Source organism: Bos taurus, chromosome 23 (assembly GCF_002263795.3).
Source record: "Bos taurus isolate L1 Dominette 01449 registration number 42190680 breed Hereford chromosome 23, ARS-UCD2.0, whole genome shotgun sequence".
NCBI classification, from domain to species: domain Eukaryota; kingdom Metazoa; phylum Chordata; class Mammalia; order Artiodactyla; family Bovidae; genus Bos; species Bos taurus.
In genome coordinates this window covers 43170960-43192987 of record NC_037350.1, presented here as the reverse complement: position 1 = coordinate 43192987, position 22028 = coordinate 43170960, and the positions used below count along the sequence as shown (strand labels likewise).

General features: G+C 48.2%; 1 protein-coding gene across 3 annotated transcripts in view; it reads right to left on the bottom strand.

The window, feature by feature from the left end:
- GFOD1 (glucose-fructose oxidoreductase domain containing 1) overlaps nt 1-22028 on the bottom strand; it is a 103490-nt gene that overhangs the window by 11060 nt on the left and 70402 nt on the right. Inside the window, exon 1 of one of the 3 annotated variants that reach the window (XM_024984140.2) lies at nt 4611-4929. The exons of 1 other annotated variant lie outside the window; for it this stretch is intronic. The gene's annotated coding sequence lies outside the window, so the exon portion shown is untranslated. Of the gene's footprint in view, nt 1-1484; nt 4588-4610; nt 4930-22028 lie in introns of those variants that run through there. One more of the 3 variants, XM_024984141.2, reaches the window with a different exon arrangement.

Sequence of the window (22028 nt, the reverse complement as noted above, 5' to 3'; positions counted from 1 at the left end):
TAAAGTATGAGGAAGAATTTCTTAATCGCGTACTTCAAAAGTCTAAGTTTTTACCTATCTCCCCTACAACCACCAACAAAGGATTATGTTTTGTGTGTTTCCTTGTTTATTTTGCATTATGGGTGAGGGCTGGCAGCAGTCACAGATGTGTTTGTTTAGTTTTCCAGTTCCTTATGGGAAGAGCGGATATTCCTTATATCTGAGACATGGGCGGTGACTCAGCCCTGGAGACTGGGGGTATTGGCACCTCTGGCAATGGAGTTGAGACCAAGTAAGAATTACGCTTATAGTGATTTAGCGTGTCTGCACCATGACTATACTGGGTACGTAAGTTCCAGGGAGATGGATGCACTTTAGGAAACTAAGCTGTTCTGGGTCAAGAGAAGACAAAGGATCAAAGGCTAGGAGAGTGAAAGGAGAAGAGGATTTACTCCAAGATAAAGGGTCAGGGAAGAAAAACTCAGCTGAACCTGGAGAAACAGTCATGTGGGACTCAAAAAAATAAAGTAATAATTTAATAATTTAAAAAATCATACAGATTTGTTAGCAAGCCAGATTGGGGAGCTTGAGACAAGGCACCTTGCCTTCTACGAGGTCTCTGCTATGCTGTCATGTCCCGCACATCGACCCCCACTGTGGAGCACTCCAGCCACAGACGGGGACAGGCCACAGGGGAGATGGTGCCATGAGACCCGGCTGTCTCGACCACGGGAACCTGACTTGACAAAATCCACGAACACTGCCCCCCAGCTGAGGTAAGAGGGTCCCGTGGAAGACCTACGACTGTGAGTGTCTGTCCGGTGGAAATGCCTGGGCAAGGCTATCGGCACGTGGGACTCTCATTTTCCCACTGGAAGAGCAAGCGGAGCAATGGAAGTGCCCGGCACAGATGGGAGAAAATAAATACAACCGGTGGCTGTCAGTCTCCAAGTGTACATCAAATTCTGGCCCCAAGTGAAAGGCATGGAGCCCACACACCAGCCCCATCTCCTGGCCTCCTCTACGTTAGCAGAGTTGGACTGGCTGTCCTGATGCCTGTGAATGAGCAGCAAGAAGCTTCTTGAAGTCTGAGCAACCAGGTGAAGACTGAGGCTCCAGCAGAGGGATAAGGAAAGCCTGGGTTGTCCTGTGCACTTGTGTGACATCGCGTTCTGATAATATGATCCTATCGGCACTGGGCTCCTGCTGGCAGGAGCAGCTTTCTATGTAAACAGATTAGCAGGCCACACAGGTACAGGTGACAAAAGGTTGCCCAAATCTGCCTCACACCTGCTGGGCACAGGCTGTGGCCGCTCCCTACCTCATGGTCTGCAAAACCATCCCTGATGGCCATCTTCTCAGCTACCAGTCATATTAATGACACATGAAAAAAGAAGTTGACCTGACTTTTCTACTACAAGAATGATAAGATAAAATAGTAAAAGAAAACATAAATTGAGAAAAATAATCCACTCCCCTCCACATACCCAAAGCAATCAACTCACGGGTAATTCTTTGAAGCTCTGTAGATGAAAAGACACTGATGAAAGCTATTGACTCCCTTTCCAGAAAAATGCATGCGTGGGTCTCCCAAGATTCTGAGACACAGGCATCTCTTCCTTTGCCTGTTTAACTATATTGTGATCCCACAAGAGACAGCAGCTTCCTCAAGGAACAAGGTTGGGCATTCTAATTTCTTAGGTCTCCACGATGCCCACAGCACTTTAGCAGCATGCACGTGTGTGCCGGAAACCAGTGAGTATTGCTGCCTGGCTCCATGTCTCTGCCTACAGTCCTTTTCAATGTCCACACTTTACAGATGGGTCTTGGCAACGTCTTGGCACACAATACTGTATCTTCAAAAATCAGAAGAGACTTCTAGGAATCTGTCATAAAGAAATCTTCTAAAATGCGATCACAGCTTCTTGCCCAAAGATGACTCTCACTGCATTATTTATTAAAGTGAAAAGCTAACAACAATGCAAGTGCCCAACGATAGAAGAATGTGTAAGTAAGCTGTAATACAGCCGCATAATGGAAGATTGTGCAACCATTGAAAGCGATGCTCATAAAGACTTTTTAGTGACAAGCAAGATGATTATGAGGTCATGTTAAGTGAAAGGGCTCTATTCATAGACATACTATGATCTCAACTCTCTCTTAAAAGGACAAAAAAAAAAGAGAATACGTCAAAATGTTTACGGTGGTTAATTAATTAATACAATCAAGACTGATCTTTATTTTCTTCACTACCATTTTCTAAGTTTGTATTTTTATGGTCAGAGAAACATTGGGTTTTTTTAGGGCCAAAGGAGTCATAAAGACTTCATGTGATGGCAGAAGGGCCCTTCAAAGCCAAGGTCCCAGAGCTCTCGGACCTGCCCCCGTTGTGCCCAGAGAGCTGGGAGAAGCCCCACCGACGCTGAACTCGTGATGCTGCTGAGGCTCAGGCTCTGTTGCCAGGTCTTCCCGCCCATTTTCCCGACTTCATGATCCTGGTGATGGCTATGTACTCTCTCAATAAGATCAATTCACAAAACTGTACCCACGTCCCTAGCTCATGGATGGCCCCCTAGGGTTCTGCAGGATAGGTATCTCCATCGTAAGTTATAAGATAACTCCTGTGCTGTGCTTAGTCGCTTAGTCATGTCTGACTCTCTGCGACCCCATGGACTGTAGCCCACCAGGCTCTTTTGCCCATGTGATTCTCCAGGCAAGAATATTGGAGTGGGTTGCCACGCTCTCCTCCAGGGGATCTTTCCGACCCAGGGACTGAACCCTGATCTCCTGCATTGCAGGTGGATTCTTTACCATCTGAGCCACCAGGGAAGCCCAAGAATACTGGAGTGGGTAGCCTAGTCCCTTCTCCAGGGAATCATCCTGACCCAGGGATTGAACCTGCATTGCAGGCAGATTCTTTACCAGCCAAGCTACCCAGGAAGCCCTGTGGAAACCCTTATAACATACTGGGCTCTTTTTATTGGACTACAGTTGCTTTACAGTGTTGTGTTAGTTTCTATTATACAAAGGGCATCAGCTATATGTATACGTATATCTGCTCTTTTCTGGATTAATGTATTGTTTAAAAACATAAGATATTGCTTCCAACTTAAAGGGAACCCCTAACTCAGAGCTAGCAGACCCCTCACATATCTATAAAGCACAGTTTATTTTTTCTCTTTTACACAATCTTTCCTCAACTCTACTTCTTGGTGGGGCTTTTTAAAAGTCCACTCTGGGACCCACCCCCCACAAAGTCCTTAGGTTTTCTTGGCCTTCTTTTCTTCCCCATCAAAGTCTGCCCTTCCAAAATGCCCAGAACCTGAAACTCCAATGTCCTTAGCAGTTTAACAAGAATCGAGGACATAGGCTGAAAGAATAGCATTCTAACCGTGGACTCGCAGTCATCACACGCTCTGTGTGTTTGTGTAGTGTGTGTGTGCTGTGTGTGCATCCATGTGGCGCAGAGCATTCCTCTCACCCCCAGAATCATGAGCCATGTGAAGGGAGCCTGCGTTATCTATGCAGAGGGGTGGCACAGCCCATAGTCTGGTGTGTCAGATGCCACTGTGTGTAGGAATTTTTCCCAAAGAAAGCAGACAGGTCCCTGCCCTCCAAATCACCCTTGTCAGCCTGGGCTTCGGGTCTGGTTCTCCAGAAATACCGTAGGTCCCTGGTGCCTTCCTGATTTTCATGACTTAGCACCTCGCCTTTCTTGCCACTCCCAGAGAAAGTGCTGGGGTGGGCTCTTGAGAGAAAAGCCTTCCCCATTTCGTGTTAGAAAGGAAATAATAAGTAGAGGCACCTCCCTAAGCCCAAGGCTCTGACCTTCCTTTGCTGTGAAAGTAAGTAGATTTTCCCAGGGAGACAGGAACTGAGGAGGTCAGGGAGAGGCAGAGGGCTGCCTGCCCTCAAAGGCTGCCCACCGCCAAGGCAGCCATGGCTGACTCCTAAAGGGAAAATCACCCGCCTGGTCTCCGCTTTGTAAACCTCAATAGGACAGCCTATGATCTGGCACTCCTGGGCACACAGCTTTACCAGAAGGACAGCAGGGCTGGCCCCACAGCCCTGCATCCACATGTCTCTCAGAGCACCACACACACACACACACACACACACACATTTCCTTTAGGTTTGGGGTTCCTATTGTCTTGTGGTGAGATGTGTCCTTCTAAAGCAAAACATCCAAAACTTTAGAGCCTCAAACAATCTTAGAGAAAATCATGCAGCAGACAGAGGCCCCAGGGGTGGGGAGAGGGAATGAAGACTCAATGTTTACTGGAGACAGAGTTTCAGTTTAGAAAGTGGAAAATTTGAGAGAGAATAATGAGGAGAGTTGTGCAATAATGTGAATGTACTTAGCGCCACTGAACTGTACAGTTAAATATGGTTAAAATAACATGTTTTATATTGAGCTTTACCACAACAAAAACAAACATAAAAAAAAAAATCACGCAGCAGAGAATCAAACAAAGGGACTCGAAACACATGGACCTGATTCCACTCCGAATAAACAGGCGATGTGAAATAGACTGGGGACAATCCCGAGTGCCCAAGGAAAACCACTGTGTACTTGGCCAAACCCCAGACATTTGCCAAGCAGCGGAAGAGTTTCAACCCTGAATACTCACTGGAAGGACTGATGCTGAAGCTGAAGCTCAATACTTTGGCCACCTGATGTGATAAGCCAACTCATTGAAAAAGACCCTGATGCTGGGAAAGAGTGAGGGCAGGAGGAGAAGGGGGTCACAGAGGATGAGATGGTTGGATGGCATCACTGACTCGACGGACATGCGTTTGAACAAGCTCCAGGAGATGGTGAAGGACAGGGAAGCCTGGCGGGTTGCAGTCCATGAGGTCGCAGAGAGTCGGACATGACTGAACAACAACATTTGTGCTCAAAGTGATGTAAAGGAACAGCGGGAGCTTTCTTGACACTCATGACGATGGCAGTCGGTGGTCACCCTGCTGTTCCCTCCAGCAATACCAGGGTCCCATGCTCAGCACGCTCCACATGGGGCCCTGTGATGACACCAAAAGCAGCTGTCTAAGAACCTTGCTGTATTTGTCAGGGGGTCACAACGTGACTCTGGTGGGTGGCAGAAAACACACAGCAACCGGCCCGGATGTTGTGGGAAAGTCTTCCTAACCCACCTCCACGAAAACCATCTGCCCCTTTCCATGAGGACAAAGATCTTAAGTTGGGTCTTTTGGAAGCCTTCGGATTGGAACCAACTTACTTTATGAAGTTCAAGGTCCTCTGTCAGCAAATAAAGTAAGAGCTCCCAGTGCTTAAAGTGGTGAGATTAATGCCTTCTCACCCAAGTCACGGAGCTAAAGCTGGGGAGAAAATGAGATGATGGTAAATTTCTGGAAGGTGAAGGTACCATGTGCAAGGCAGTGCGCCTGCTCTGTGTTAGGAGCCTTTACATGAAATCATTGCGGGAGTTTTACCGCCATCCTGAAGTCCTTCGTGGGGAGACGGAGAGTTTTTCTGCTGAGAGTGTGCTGCGTGCGTGTGTGCTAAGTCGCTTCAGTCGTGCCAACTCTTTGCAACCCTATGGACTGTAACTGGCCAGTCTCCCCTATCCATGGGATTCTCCAGACAAGAATACTGGAGTGGGTTGCCATGCCCTCCTCCAAGGAATCTTCCAGAATCAGGGACCAAACCCGAGTCTCCTGCGTCTCCTGCCTCGCGTGGAATCCAAAAGTGGATTCTTTACCACTAGTGCTGCCTGGGAAGCCCCCAGGTGTGCTGTGTAACTGATCCTAAACATCCATGCCCTGGGAAGACTCAGTGCCACAGGGAAGGAGTTTCCAACCAAAGGACCCTAAAGTAGAATTCAGGCAGCTGCGCCATCACACCCTCCAAGCCCAGGGTCTCCACACTATGGCTGTGAACCCACCTGTCTCTCTTTCCAGAGACCAGAGTTTTTATGGGAGCTGATACTCCATCCCAGGGACCCTGCCCCCAGGAGTGGAGTAAGGGGTTCCCCATTGACACTTCTGGGGAAAGACACATGCTTTCTTCTGTCCACAGAGCAGCTGTGCTCTCCTGCCCTGGATCAGGTAGGTTATCCCTGGATCCCCAGAGAATCGCTGCCACCCGGCCACTTAGAGCCCTTCTTTAGCACAGTCAGCCTGGAACTTCAAAACATCCCTCGCTCCCAGCACATTTCCAATCACACACTCCCTTATCTTCGATGATCTTTGAGGCCAGTGCTCCTTTTCCACCGGTTCTTCCTGGTGATTCCACTTCTGTTGACAGCCCCTAATCTTCTGAAAGACAGAGTGGATGCTGGTCCTACAGGCTGGCAGAGCCCCCACAAGAAGTCCCATAGGATATGGCTTCCTAGTTCTCTCTCCCCTTCACACAAGATAAGAGAGGGCTTTCCTTGCATTTCCAATGGGGAACTCATTCTCTTCATTTACATTCCTTTCCTTCAATATTTCTGTGTTAGGCACACACAAAAAAAGAGTAAAAAAGATGAAAAGGAGCTCACAGTTTAGAAGAAGAAACCAACCAGGAAATGAGTGATTATGGGATCTAATAGATTATAGGGTCTAATAGAGGGATGAACAATGAGAGCAGAAGGAGGGGCTACCCAACTGACTTGGATATGATACAAAACTCTGCTGGAGAGGGGACATTTGGGCAGGGTTCTGAAGCATAGGTAAGAGTTCACCTGTTTGTTCAGCAGCTTCAGGTCTCATTTAGAAAATGGTCTAAAACAAGAGTGTTTTTTAAAAAAATTCTTTTGAGATGCAATTTGAATTAAACAAGATTTTCACTGTTTAAAAAAATATAAAATATGTTTAACCTGGGTCTGAGAAACCACAAAAATTAGATTACTTACAAAAAATTGTGTGTATCCTGATGTTAAATTTTCTGAATAAGAGGGTCAGTGGAGTCTTAAAAGGGTCTCTAATTCAAAGGAAATCAAGCAGAGCTAACGTTTATAGTGAAGGAAAAAGTTTTTAAAGACCAAGATAAATCTCTGGCTTCAACCGAACTAGGTATCTGAACAGACAGGGCTACTTGAAATCCTACGTTCCTTGTACCCAGAGACACGGGCCTTTGGTCAGGTTCACCCTCTGTGACACTCCACTTAGTCCAGCTCAGTCCCTTCCTTTCTTCCTTATTCCCATCCTACGGCCATATCTCTACCCCCCTCACCCCCCACACACGTTTTCTTTCCGCTGAGAATGCACATCAGCTGAAATGACCTATCTAAACCCCACTCTGCCCTCTGGGCCTTCCTCCGTATAAATTGGGAGCAGAACCCCCTTGGAGAGGTTAAATCCTTCATCTTCAATCCCCATGACAGTTCCTGACAAACGACTTCCTAACTCACAGCCCAATTCTGATGCATTCTCAATACTCCCAACAGAATTTAAAATAGCAACCACCACCATTCACGGAACACTGGCTCTGTGCCAGAAGAGGCTACGTATTTTACACACCCTTCCTTTTTTTTTTTCATGGACACAACCCCACAAGGCAGAAACGCACATTGTCCCCACCTCACGGATGCGAAAACCGAGCCTCTGCAAGGGGAAGCTACTTGCCCGCGGCACCGCAACTCAATGGTGAGGACAGCTGGGATCTGATCCCCAGACACGTGCTCCCATTCTGGCTGGCCCAGTGTGACTGTCACAGAGGGGCAATGCCCAGGGCACCACAGAGGGAGCTCCCAGGAGGTAGTGCAACTGGCTGTGGTGAGCACCAGAAACTGGGAAACAGTGGTGGGGGTGCCAGGGGTGCCCAATGCCCAGCTGGGTGACAATTCAAAGTCTCCCATAGCAACTTCTAATTTCAAACCTGAGATGGAAATGGGTCAGGGTGATGCGTCTTCAGCTCCTTTTGTCAAGGATGCTGTCAGTGGGCTCTGAAAGAGTGGGGGGAAGCCAACGAAAGGAGGTCAGTGTGGGTTAATATGGATGGGACTTGATACCGAACTGAATTAGATGTTCAAGTGCTGTTCTGTACAAAACCTTCCCTTGCAGACCAGCCCACATTCCACCAACCTCTTATGGACTTTCCCCCAGTACTCTGGCTTGTCGTCAGTCTTCCTCTTGCACAGGAACCCGTCAGGGGTTAGATTTTCTCAGATGGTTTCACATACAATGGTATATTCTAATTATAGCTCCTATAATACCCACAACAGGGAGAGCGCTCCTGACACACTTCTAATTGGGGGTTTCCTTATTGGTTCCTGGTAGCTCAGCTGGTGAAGAATCCGCCTGCAATGCAGAAGACCCCTGTTTGATCCCTGAGTCAGGAAGATCCACTGGAGAAGGGACTAGGCTACCCACTCCAGTATTCTTGGGCTTCCCTGGTGGCTCACATGGTAAAGAATCCGCCTGCAGTGTGGGAGATGTGGGTTTGATCCCTGGGTTGGGAAGATCCCCTGGAGAAGGGAATGGCTATCTGCTCCAGTATTCTGAACTGGAGAATTCCATGGACTGTATAGTCCATGGAGTCACAGAGAGTCAGACACAATCAGTTCAGCCTCAGTCAGGACTGAGCATGAACATGTACACCAATACTATGGCTAATACAGGTTGAGGAGATAATCTTGGGAAGTTTCTAGCCAGCTCCTTCTAGCTCCTTCCAGCCTGGACATCCCCAGGAGAGAAAAGAAAAGCTCACCACTTCTAGCCCAAGGGGACCAAGAGGAGAGGTTTAGAAACAGCAGGTAGATAGGTGGGAGCCAGAGACCTTCTAGGCTAGAGGCAAGTTTCCCAACCTCCCTGCCTAGAGGTGGCACATGCAGACACCCAAGTGAGGGGGGCAGGGAGGTGGTAAGAGGGTCCCTGGGGGGACAGAGGTCTGGGGCTGGATGCAGTGGCTGCAATGGTCAGGACTTGGGGACAAAGGGAAACGGCCAGGACCGTGGGTCCTGCTGTGTTGGTCCTAAAGAGCCAAATGACACGTACCGCACGTCAGTGGTTATTACCCTGGGGCGTGGCCTGTACCACTACCACCACCACACACGTGGACAAGCCAGGAGTCAGAGGCACCATCTGGATCCAGGGAACAGCCAGTTACCTAAGCCTCACTTTCACCATAGAAGCAGTCACATTCTGCAGTTAGTGGCGGGCAAAGGGCAGAGTGCTGAACTCCTGGGCCACCAGACTCGTGTAAAGAGACCAAGGTACTTAAAAGAAAATATAAGTGATCAGGTTGGGTGAGATGACCAGATTCACTATCATTCTACTTCCTACCTTCGTCCCTAAAGATGGGGCTTAGAATGGCGATCTGGATAGCTGCAGAGAAATAAAGAAATCTGTACTTCCTCCTAATTATAGCGGGAGTTCTCTCCACACACCCAAAAGCGTGGGACATACCTGTTAGCTCCCAAAGCCACCTCCCCCGGAGTCCCCGACAAAACCTGAGTCCCTAATTGTTGACAGCAAGTCAACACTACAGAGAAATACTGTCCTCACTGTATATGTAATATGTATATGAATGGAAGACAAGACTTTAAACCAGGCAACTTCTCAAAGAAAAAAAAAGTAGCAAACACTTTCCATCTAAGAGGAGTTATGCTTTAGTGAAGGGATCATAGGTATATTCACCCAGATTTTTTTTACTTTAAAAAAACAGTATACTTCACACTATTTTAAAGATAGAAAGATCCAGAAACACTGGATTTCTTCCCCCAGAGTCTCCTGCACACCAACAAGCGGTTGGAGTGAACAGCGGTCGTGCACGTGCAATAGACCACAGTCCCTACCAGTCCCCGCAGCGTGGCTCTGTTAGCTTTCTACTGCTGCCCTAAAAACGGCCACACACGTGGCAGCTGAAAGCAGCACCCACTTGCTGTCTCACAGTTTTCTAGATCAGAAGTCCAGGCGGGCGCAGCTGGGTCTCTACTTAGGGTTTCACAAGGCTGCTCCTGGAAAGAACAGGCTTCCCAGCTCAGATTGTCTGCCAAATTCAGTTCCTTGGGGCTGCATGCCTGAGGTCGCTGCTGCTTTCCTTGCAGCCTCTAGAGGCACCATCTTCAGGCCAGAAACAGTATCACGTGGAAGGAAATTCTTCCCACGCTTGGAATCTCTCTGGCTTCCCCTTCTGCCACCAGCTAGAGGGAACTCTGTCCTTAAAGGACTCCTGTGATGAGATTAGGTCCACCCGGATCAGGGCAAAGGTCATACTCAAATGACCCCATCCCAGGTCCTTCATTTGCCTGCGAGCCCGAGAAAGACCCAAGTAGAGAAAGATTCTCAAGTATTTTCCAAGCAAAGGGCTTCAGACACGTGCCAACATTCCTTCCAGACCTCCCTTTGCTTTTATGCTCTTGTGGTAGTTTTTACTCATCAAATAGGACTTGGTGAGCTACTCTAGGCTTTTTACAATCTATTATTAGTCTGCTCATTACCACGGAGATTGTGTCCTCAATTCAGGGCTCCCTGTAGACAGCGGTAATAGGAACAGTGCCAGGAAGGTGGCAGACTTGGCCTCTGGGGGGCTGGAAAAAGCACAAGGAAGGGAAGGAGAGCTGTAACAGTTATGAACCCACCAGGTGCTCAGGCTTCCCGTCAGCTCAGTTAAGCATCACACGGGCATCATTATCCCCATTTGTCCAGAATAGAGGACCGAGGCTAAAAGGGATTGCCCAAGACCATAGAAAGACGGCAGGTCTGCCTGCAAATTCAGTTCTGTGATCCCAAGGCTCTATGTCTTCTATTTTCCATGTCGGGAATTGCTACTAATGGGAGGGTGGGAGCAGCTTTATAGGACTGAACTTCAGAGCACCAGGTGGGTTGAGAAAAGAAGCCCAAGCCCTCTGGGCCCAGCTAGAGCCCAGCACAGAGCTGAGAAGCCATCAGGAAAGGCAATGGGGGGATGGCAGAAGCCAGTTACTGCTTGGAGGGGGCGGGCTGGAGGTCCCGCCTGGGAGGACCACAGCCACTGTCATCCTGGACAGGTAGATACACCTGGGCAGTGTCAACTACAAAATGGCACTTACCAAGAGCATTGCCAAGGACTGAACAACAAAGGCATTTGCCATCTGCCTCTACGGAGATTGAACAGCTGCTACAGCTGTTGACCTTCGACAAGCCCTGAGGGAGTTCAGGGTGGAGGGAGGAGCTAGTGCTCCAGGGAATCTGATAGCACAGGTCTTCAGAGAGTTGGATGTATGATCTCAATCCTTGCATCTCCTCATATCTAGAGAAGCACTAAATCCCTTCATGGTGACATCAGACCCTCATGACTAACAGAAACCCTTTTGTAAAATGAGTGCTTCATGGTATTGAACTCCCCCTTCTCCAAAACCTTATATATTGACTTTCCCCCACTGCCACTTTGGAGCAGGCTCTCGGAGCCCTCTGAGATGCTGCCTCCCAGGCTGCAGTCCTCATTTTGCCCCAAACAAAGCTTAACTCACAACTCTCCAGTTGGACATTTATTTTTTTTTTAGTCGACAGCAGTGAACTCGAAGAGCAACTGAAGGAATATGATCAGGAGGAGACAGGCTGAGGGAACAGGCCACGTGGTGACTGGGTTCCCACACTGAACAAAGGAAAGGGCCCCAGCCTTCTGCACGCAGCACCTGACATCTTGGCAGAGGGACCGGGCAGCACTGGGCCTTGCCACACACTTCAGCCCTGAGAAACACAGAGGCAGCAGCCAAACCACTGTGGGGCCACACTCCCGCCATGCTGTGAAGCCCAGGAACACAGATCCTTGGAGGAATAAACACCTCCAGAAATAAACAATAAATATAGCCAGAAAGCTGCCCAGGAAAGGAAAGCAGCTCAATACCCTGAAACAATGGATCTCACCCTTCGGCCAGAAGCAGAGGGAACAAGTCAGCTGTGGGACCATCTTTAATTCAAGAGCTCCTGTTTCTACTCTTGGGACCAAGGATAAGAAACCCCTCCCACAGCCAGAAGGCAATCCAGAGCCAGGGCTGAGAACCAGCAGGTCAGCATAATCATTAACAAACCACTTCCCAAAGCACTCTTCCAGGTCTCAGACCAAGTCTGTGACAAGGGGTGGGGAGGGTAGTGAGGATTAGAAACAGAGAAGTAATCTAGAATGAACTAGGGTGTTTGTGTGTGTTTAGGGCGGAGTGGTACAGATTTGTGATGTTCAGGGGCTGTCATGCACCCACATCAGCCTGCTCCACGTGGAAATTTCCCACTTTGGGCGTCTTGGCAGGAAGCAGAGCATCTTCCCATTATGGAAGCCAAGCCGGGGGTTGTTTCCCAGCAGCCTTTGCAGCAAAAGCACAGGCACACTTGGGTTTGGCCAGCCAGGGATACTACCTGGGCCTGGTACCCAAAGAAGCTGAAGTGTGGAGAGTCCAGGCCAGCAGGAGGGATAGCAACCTCAACTTCCAAAGCAGTGACAGTGACGCCAATGACGGCCCCTGCAGCCCAGGACCAGCATCAATGCAAGCAACCAGGTCCATCCACATTGGTGGGGTTCCTCTGTGTCATCTGGACCGATTCCAGCTGCCAAAGTCTGTCTTTGTTCTTGTTTTCCAAGGCTGTCTCCCCGGGCTCCTGAACATTTCTGTGATGCATTAATGTCCTTTTGAAAAATTCCATTCTGATAAAATCAGCCAGGCAGTTTCTGTGGTTGGCAGTTAACATGCTTCTCTAGTACAACAGGTTTACAAGCTTTCTGGACTTCTTTCTGAGATTGATTTCAGTGCAGAGGAAGCACTGAGAGTCTATAAATAAAGCAGCCCAAGATCCCACGTGATTTATTGGAGCGAGGAAGTGGAATGGGGGTCAGGGGATGCAGACTGAAGTTCAGATTCTGGCATTTGGAACGGTGTGACCCAAGCCATCTGACACTGAGTGAGCTCAGTTCCCTTATTATGAAATTGGAATAATAACGCCTTCTTCACAAGGCTGCCTTAAGTGTGAAATGACATATAGGTACTATCCTGACACATGAAAAGTGCTCATAAATGTCAGCTGAATTTAATAATGCATCCAGATAAAAGCTGCCCATGTCAGCTCTGAAAGCAACAAAAATTGAAAGAGATGGGGTGGGCAGGGAGATAAGTACAGGGCAGCAAAGCGGGTGCGTAAGGTGCCAAGACTTGAAGTCAAAATGGGTCCTAAGTCTGGCTTTGTTCCTGATGCCATGTGCAAACCATCTTGAAATGGGGCAGATATCTGGCCCCGTTGAAGGCAGAAGGAGAAGAGGGTGACAGATGATGAGATGGTTGGACGGCATCACCAATTCAATGGCCATGAACTTGGGCAAACTTTGGGAGATGGTGAGGGAAGGGGAGGCCTGGCGTGCTGCAGTCCATGGGGTCATAAAGAGTCGGACACGACTTGGTGACTGAACAACAACAATCATCTGGCCCTTCCAGTTTGGTAGGACTGATGAGAATAGGAAATGAATAGTACTTAGGAAAGTCTTCAGGAAGAAATAAACCTAATTCAAGAATGAAGTTACTGCTGAGATGCAGTAGAAAAGTGTCCCCTGAAAAAACAAATCTGCTGCATCGTTCTCTGCCTGGAATCCTGGGGCTGGATGCTGGGCGCTCTCGTGAATGAAAACAAAGGGCAGAGCTGACAGGCACCAGCTGGGGTGCTGATTCACTTGACACTGGGCACACCCCTGGCATTACTGGCTATGTGTGAGGCCCAGGGAGGCAAGGACAGGCAAACGGAAAGGCAAAACCAGTGTGAGACATTCAGCTGAGCACCTTAGCAGCTGCTCCTGTAAATAACTGAAGCTCAGCGGTGATCTAGGCTGCGGATCAGAACCCCTCTTTCCTGAGAACCGCCCCTCACCCTTGGTTGCTGCTGATATTTGGACGCATCTGTGCTCCCATCATCACTAGGATGAGGGTCTTGTCCACAGAGCTCAGAACCTTAGAAATGGGCAAGACTTGGAGAGGGTGAGGGTGGCAGGGGAAAGTTTACAACGCCCTTAATTGGGCACAGAGATCCAGGCCACCCTGGAGCAACCCAGATGCCAGCCACATCCTCCCTGCCCCAGCCTTTTCTCTTAAAGAGATAGTGTTCGATTTTTCATCTCTGGACCAGTCGACAACCCCCTGCACTGAGCCTATGAAGGTTTCAGCAGGTTTAGCCAACCGTGGCTGAAAGGCCCAGGTACTGGCTAGGGTGAGTCTTAGAGCTTTGGAGGTCTTGTTGTTTTGTTTTGGCAACAACTTGTAAACAATGCAGACTCTTTTAAAGGCAAAAGCCTAGTTGGCAGCAACTTCCAACTGGGTGCGTCTGGGTCTGTGTCTGCCTGAGCAATGCTAGTTGAAAGCCTGAGAAGCTAGAAGTTTCGTGGGCTGCCTGGTGATGTCAGGTGGAAACAACCTCACTTTACAGAAAAAAGAGTGGGCTGAGTCAAGTCTTAATACTCTCTCTTCCACTGTGAGACCCTGAAGGAGGCAGGGGTACAGGTGATAAAGGCTCTGAAGGCTCTCCATAATCCTGTGGATGCTCCTGAGTGGAAGGGACTCTCACTGACCCCCAGAGAGGGTTCTGCAGGGCACAGAGCTGGAATAAGCCTGGCCTGGGGCTCCTGAACACCTGACCACTCAGCAGCCTTGTACCGGACTGCGGGGGGATGCCCAGATGCTGAGACACAGCAGAAGCCCTAAAGATGTGCCAGATGCAGACAGAGAACAGGGACAGAGACCCAGGCTTGGTTCGCTCTTTTCCACAGTGGGGCAGGGTGTCGTTAAGACCCCTAGAGAGCAGACAGCTGTGGGTTGTTCCCTTCCCTCCTCCAAGTCAAGTCTCACCCCCCTCACCCTGAGAAAAGCTTGTCATGCTTGATCACACTGAAGTCTGCTTGTCCACCCCAGGAAGAAGGACTATAGAAACAACTACACGTACTGATTGAAAGGATTACGAGGTACAAAGCACCTGGTGAGGCGAAGCTGCGCTCGTCAGTTCCTCCCAACGCCCTGGAGAGTCACCGTCATCACCATGTCACAAACCACAAAGCCAAACCCTCAAGAGTCGATGCCCAAATTCACACCCCAGTAAGTGGTAAAGCCAGGATTCAAACCATATTCTGGTTCCCTCCTCGTGCCTGTGACTCATCTTGAAAAAGTACATTGCATGAGATATCACCTCACACCTGTCAGAAAGGCCATCACCAAAAAATCTACAAACAATAAATGCTGGGAGAGGATGCAGAGAAAAGGGAACCCTCTTGCATTGTTAGTGGGAATGTAAATTGATATAGCCACTGTGGAAGACAGTATGGAGATTCCTTAAAAACTAGGAATAAAGCTACCATATGACCCAACAATCCCATTACTTACAGGGCATATACCCTGTATAACAGAAGAAGACATGTGTACCCCAGTGTTCACTGCAGCACTGTCTACAATAGCTAGGACATGGAAGCAACTTAGATGTCCATCGACAGATGAATGGATAAAGAAGCTGTGGTACATACATACAATGGAATATTACTCAGCCATAAGAAGGAATGCAGTTGAGTCAGTGCTAATGAGGTGGATGAACCTAGAGCCTAACGTACAGAGTGAAGTAAGTCAGAAGGTGAAAAACAAATATCATATATTAGTGCATATACACGGAGAGGGCAATGGCACCCCACTCCAGCACTCTTGCCTGGAAAATCCCATGGACGGAGGAGCCTGGTGGGCTGCAGTCCATGGGGTCACTAAGAGTCCAACACGACTGAGCAATTTCACTTTCACTTTTCACTTTCATGCTTTGGAGAAGGAAATGGCAACCCACTCCAGTGTTCTTGCCTTGAGAATCGCAGGGACGGGGGAGCCTGGTGGGCTGCTGTCTATGGGGTCGCACAGAGTCGGACACGACTGAAGCGACTTAGCAGCAGCAGCAGCAGAAGCAGCGCACATACCGGGAATTTAGAAAGATGGTACGGATGAACCTGTTCTCAGGCAGCAGAGGAGATACAGACCCAGAAAGCAGACTCGTGGGCCTGGGCAGGTGGGGGCGGGGGAGGGGAGAGAGTAGCACAGAAACACGCACACTACCACATATTAAGGACCCAGCGGGAACTGGCTGCGTGACGCGGGGAACTCAAACTGGGCTCTCTGACAACCTAGAGGGTGGGATGGGGTGGGAAGCGGGAGGGAGTTTCAAGAGGCAGGGGACATATGTCTACCTATGGCTGATTCATGTTGATGCATGGCAGAAACCAGCATAATAGTGTAAAGCAATGATCCTTCAATTAAAATAAATACATTAAAAAATTCATAAACTGAAAAAAAAGGAAAAACAAAAGTACATTATAATTCTAAAGCCAACTTCATAGGCAGTAAAACACGACTGCAGAGGAATCCAGTTGTCGTCATGGATTTTCATGTAATTATTCATTTAACCCAAGAACACTTATTGAGGGCTTTCCTGAGGAAGCAATGGGAGGAGGTGCCCAGGCTCTGCCTGGTCTTGTAGTTTCCACGACTAGTGTCTGTGCTTTAGAACCATAGTTCCCAGCCTGAATGTCTCGGCACCCAAGGTATCCAGTGGTCCCAGACTGAACTTGCTGGGGAACGGCAGTGTATTTTTCATTTTTGAGGAAAACACAGTAACGGTACTTGACATCTGCTGGACACTGCGGGAGCTACTCCTCAGAAGGTTCACAGTTTCAATCCTGAATTACACTATCTGCCTTTCGACAGCTTCCCACCTCTGTGAAGCTTGGCTTTCAGCAGTCGCGGTGATAAAAGCCAAACAAACAATCAAAAATATCAGGCAAAACTCAGGGCAGGCTGGGAAACGAGGGTGCAGTGTTCTAGCTGCTTCTGTGGTTTGATGCACTCGTATCCCAGTGTAACTGAATCTGATCATTTTAGAATGAAGTGCAAATATTTTTATTCCTTCAATTTAGGTGCTATTTTTTCAAGTATCTGGGACAAATCTGTCTTATTATTTGGACTTACTAAATGGAATTGCCAGATCCAGGAGCACCATGAAAAAATTACTGAGACATTAAGGGCACCATGAATGGAGAATGTTGGGGAAATTTTGTTCTAGAGCATTCTGTAAAGTCCCTCCTCAACCCGTTATTAGAAGTTCTCTGCTATATTAAAAATGGAAAACCAATAAGGACCTGCCAGATAGCACATGGAACTCTGCTCAGTATTATGTGGCAGCCCGGATGGGAGCGGGGCTTGGGGAGAATGGATACACGCATATGCATGGCTGAGTCCCTTTGCTGTTCACCTGAAACAACCACTACATTATTAATCGCCTATACCCCAACACAAAATAAGAAGTCTAAAGTTTGAAAAAGGAAAAAAAAAAGTTCTTTAAAGGCAGAAGCCATCTTATCAATACTTTGGCTTCTCCTTGGCATAGAAGTGGCTCGCTGTAGATACTTTTTAGTACCTGATCCTCATAAACGTTTGAATCTGAAGAATCTGGACCTGACCTGAAGAAGCCCTTAAAGATCCACAGAGGTCCAGAGAACCATGCGTGAACTGGGGGCTACGGATACTTCAAGCTGGTCCCACCAGCTGGGGTGGGCAGAGTCGTGCGTGGCACCTTCTTGATCTTAGAGAATAAACACAATTTTCTGAACTCTCTGATGCAGAGTAATACAATCAATTGCCTCTTAAGGGTTTTGAAGACACATGAAGATATAAACTTTAGGTATAAATCACTTTAAACTTCTGAGTTTAAGCTGAATCTATTAGCACATCAATGATCTAGATCATTTTTTTTTTCCAGTCTCCAAAGGCAAACTCATACCTCCAGGAAGGAGGGGCTCTCAGCACAGAGGGGAGGGTCAGAGGTGGTAGGCATTAGCAGAGTTCACGTTCCAGCGCCTGGGTGTCTCCCAGCTGGAACTCTCTAGCAGGAGTTGCTTCTGTATCTGCTGACCAGGACAGCGCAGATAAACTGGTTGCTTAGCAACAGCTGCAGCCGCTTCACGGGTGGGGGTGGAGGCGTGGGCCCACGGTGAGCCTGACATTCTCATCTCAGGCCCGTGCCAGCATCTCCAGAGAGGCCCGGCAGGAGAGGACCCACCCAGGCACTCACTCCCACAGGATTCTGGTCCTAACTAACTGTGGATGACATCAGCAAGCTAAAAATGCCCCCTTGGAGTGCATGGAACTATCTTTAAATGGTCTTTAAAACTTGGACTGCAAGGAGATCAGACCAGTCAACCCTAAAGGAAATCAACCCTGAATATTCATTAGAAGGACAGATGTTGAAAGCTGAAGCTCCAATACTTTGGCCACCTGATGCAAAGAGCTGACTCACTGGAAAAGACCCTGATGCTGGGAAAGACTGAGGACAAGAGAAGGAGACAGAGAATGGAGATGGTTGGATGGCATCACTGACTCAATGGACATGAGTTTGAGCAAAACCAGGAAATAGTGAAGAACAGGGAAGCCTGGCGTGCTGCAGTCCATAGGGTCACAAAGAGCTGGACACACCTTAGTGACTGAACAACAACAAAACTGGCAAGTGGTGATGGTGGGGACCTTCTGTTAAGACCGATCACTCTGCAACAAGGAAGGGTAGCTAAGTCCTGCTTGGTGCTAGAGACAGGAAGATAGCGGGATGGGGCTCAGAGAAGTCTCCAATCATGCATTCCTGCCAGGCTGGAAAAGGAAATAACAGAATTTTTCTTTCCTTTAGGTGTATTAAGGTCAAATAGTCATCAAGGGGCTTCTGAGTAGAACTTGTGAACTGTCCTGTTAGCTCATTGAACAGGTGAGTGACTTTTGAAAGCAGGTCAATTTCTGTTGGGGGTGAGTGAGTGAGAGAAGAGAGGGAAGAATTGTATTAAGCAGAGTCATATAGGTGAGGGGCAGAGAAAGAACTGTGTCTAAAACAAGAGCCACTCAGCCTCTTCAAAGGCTTAAAGCCTGAAGAATGGTCTCTGTGAAGTTAAAGCACTCATAGAGCAGAATGATAATAAATAACAAATATAACAATAAACAATAATATGCAAGAATAAAGTCATGAACTATTCCCTCCTTAGTTATCTCTGCCCTATCTGTGCAGCTGACGTCTCCTTTAGATTTTTTTTCATGCCCCATTTCCATCAAACAGCAGTTTATAAGCCTCTACTCTTATCAGTTACCTTAGGGTAGTGAGTTTGCGCAATTATCCTTTAATTTTTTCAAACAAGAGCTTTGTGTTTATGGACCTCTGTCCTCCTTTTATTCCCAGGCCCGAAAAGGTCATTATGTTGATGTCCAGGGAGCCTCCATCTCACCCCAATTCCCATTTTTAAGCTCAGACAAACAAACTTGCATTGTGTTTGTGCTGGAGAGAATCAGCAGTTCCAGGGCCACTGTCTGGAGACCTGACTTGCAGTGGCCCCAGCCAGACTGCAGAGGAGCCTCGTACTCCTTGGGGGACACGGGGCTGTCGCCTGCCACCCAGAGCCAGCAGAAGCATCATTCACCTGGCAGAAGCCACTCTTGGGGGCTATCACGCACTCCCCTACCAGTGTGCCAGCCCCACAAAGCCCTTCTCACCGAACACCTTCTGCTGCTCTGCCCGATGGCTTTCACAGGCAGCGTCCCCTTCCACACACACCTTGCTGTCAAGGGTGAGTAGTCAGTGTCTGTGGGTACGAGGTGGGGGACAGGAATGGGTGGAGACTTCATGTGGATCCTGTTCCCAGACCCCAGCCCAGCCCCTGTGCATTTCCTTCCTCATCCACAAAATGAGGGATGGGGCTTCAGCCTCATGTCCGAGCTGAGCAAGAGAAAAGGATTCTAGGGGCAAGAAGTGCTTGTCAAAAACACAAAACAGTTTCAACCCTGTGTTCCATCCTCACCTGCAGCCTAGACCTCACTGCCCACTGTCCTAGCAGAGGTTCAATGTGCCAGTCACCACCCTTCATCCCATGTGCTGCCGTGTGGTTCTGTTTTGATGGTTTTAAAACATTAAGCACCCTGTTACCCAGGCACTGCACACAGTAAGTAGAAGCTGCAATCACCCTCTCCATCAGCAAAAGGTTTCTCTGATTCAGTACTTCTATGAGCCATTAATGTTTGCGTGGACATTGGTCAGTGCACTTTGCCCCAGGTTCTCTCAGATAATTGACTCATTTCATACTGGGGAGGGGGTGACTAGATAAAATGGTGAGCGTGTTCGTCACTCAGTCGTGTCTGACTCTTTGTGATCCCGTGGACTGTAGCCTGCCAGGCTCCTCTGTCCATGGGATTCTCCAGGCCAGAATACTGGAGTGGGTTGCCATTTCCTTCTCCAGGGGATCTTCCTGACCCAAGGATCGAACCTAGGTCTCCCACATTGCAAGTAGATTCTTACCGTCTGAGCCACCAATAGGAACAGAAGTCAGAGAGCTTTTCAGTCAAGAAAAGAAGCAACACGGGCTTTCTTTCATACTCCTTGTGGAGGGAGTGTGGAAGGCTCAGCATCCTTGTGGAAAGACCCCCATGGGCCAGTCCTGTGCAGCCCTGCGGGAACACAGCTGCATCACAGCTCTCCATCCAGGTGGAGGATGGGGCTCCCCCAAACACCATCTTCTCCCGCTCTTGTTTCTCTGGAATCTAATGACACTAAAACTTACTGAAGCATTTCTTTTTAATAATAAGCACCAAGTTGTGCTGCTTGAATTTCAAATTTTTTTAAAAAATTGATTCAAAACAACCTTTTCGTGTTGTGGGCATCATTACTTATTCAATTAATTTGGACTCTACAAAATAGTACATGAATTTCCTTGGCCAGTTTCTTAAAGGAATAATATATAGGTATTTTGCTAGCTGGCTAACTGATAAACATGTAGCCTATTTTTAAAAGACTTACTTTATCATTAAACATGATCTTTTTCACAATTTTTATGTAAATTTTATATTTCACATAAAAATGAGACAGCTCTTCATGCAGGATATGGAAAGTTATACAAAAAGGACAAGATGCAGAAAAATATGCCTGGTATAATATCATCTGTATAGAAAGACATAGATAACTATATATATTTGCTTGTATTTATGTAAAATATCTCTGGAAGGGAACCCTGACCAGTAACACTGGGGGCCTGTGGGCAGGAAATGGGAGGGTGGCTTCTCAGAGTATTGGCTTTTGTTCTCTTTGAATTTTAAGTGCATCACAAATTTTAAGAGGACTAGATAAAATTAGGATTTTTGTTTGAAAAGGAAAAAAAAAAAATAACCCTTTCAATATCCTTTGGATGGAGGTGGGGGCCTAAGCTCCAGAAGGAGGGTCAGGAGAGATTCGATAGGGACTCACCCAGCAGTTGGCACAGCCGTGGCCTTGGGCATGGCCCTCTGCCAAGAGGCACAGGGCATGTGATAAGGAGCCTATAAATCACTTGATAAAACTCATATATCATGGCCTGGCCTCTGATAGAGGAATTTTGTTTTTCCTTCCCTGTAATAGAAGAGATTCAGGAGTTATCCAGAAATTCAGATTGCAAGCGGTGTTACAGGCTTGACGGGCTTAGGCATTGGGCAGATGCCAGGCCTGCCCTTTAGTGGCTGTGCAAACTCAGATAAGAGCGTCAACCTCCCAGGAGTTTAGCTTCCTCGTCAGTAAAATGCAGGCAGTAATACCCCGAGGAGCAAATAAAGATAAGTCGTGGAAAGTGCCCGGCTGCCGGTCTTCACTCATGAATGAGCGACAAAGAACCCAGAAGCCACCACCATGGCGGGGAGCCATCCTGAGGTCCCTAGGCTGTGCTCCCCCAAAAGAAACTTCCGGGTGTAAATACCAGCCAGCGCCACTCCCAGCTGAGCAAGGCCACAGTCACAAGCAGGGGAAGCTGGGGACCTTCCCTGGGGCGGGCCCTCTCCGGCTTGCGTTATCCTGGGATTTGGGCATGGGGTGCAGGGCGGCGGCGGGGTATGCGGTGGGACCTTCCCTGGGCGGGCCCTCTCCGGCTTGCGTTATCCCTTGGGATCTGGGCATGGGGTGGTGGGGGGGCGGGTGCGGTGGGACAATTCCAGGGCAAACTTGGGGTTCATTTATTCTAGAAAAATTTGACTCTGGGACTAAATGTGCCAGCTGCTGACCCTAGGGTGAGTAAGGGCGGGCAGAGGGCAACGCAGGAAGGTCATCCTAGGGTGTCACCATCGCCTGCCTGCTTCAAACGTGCA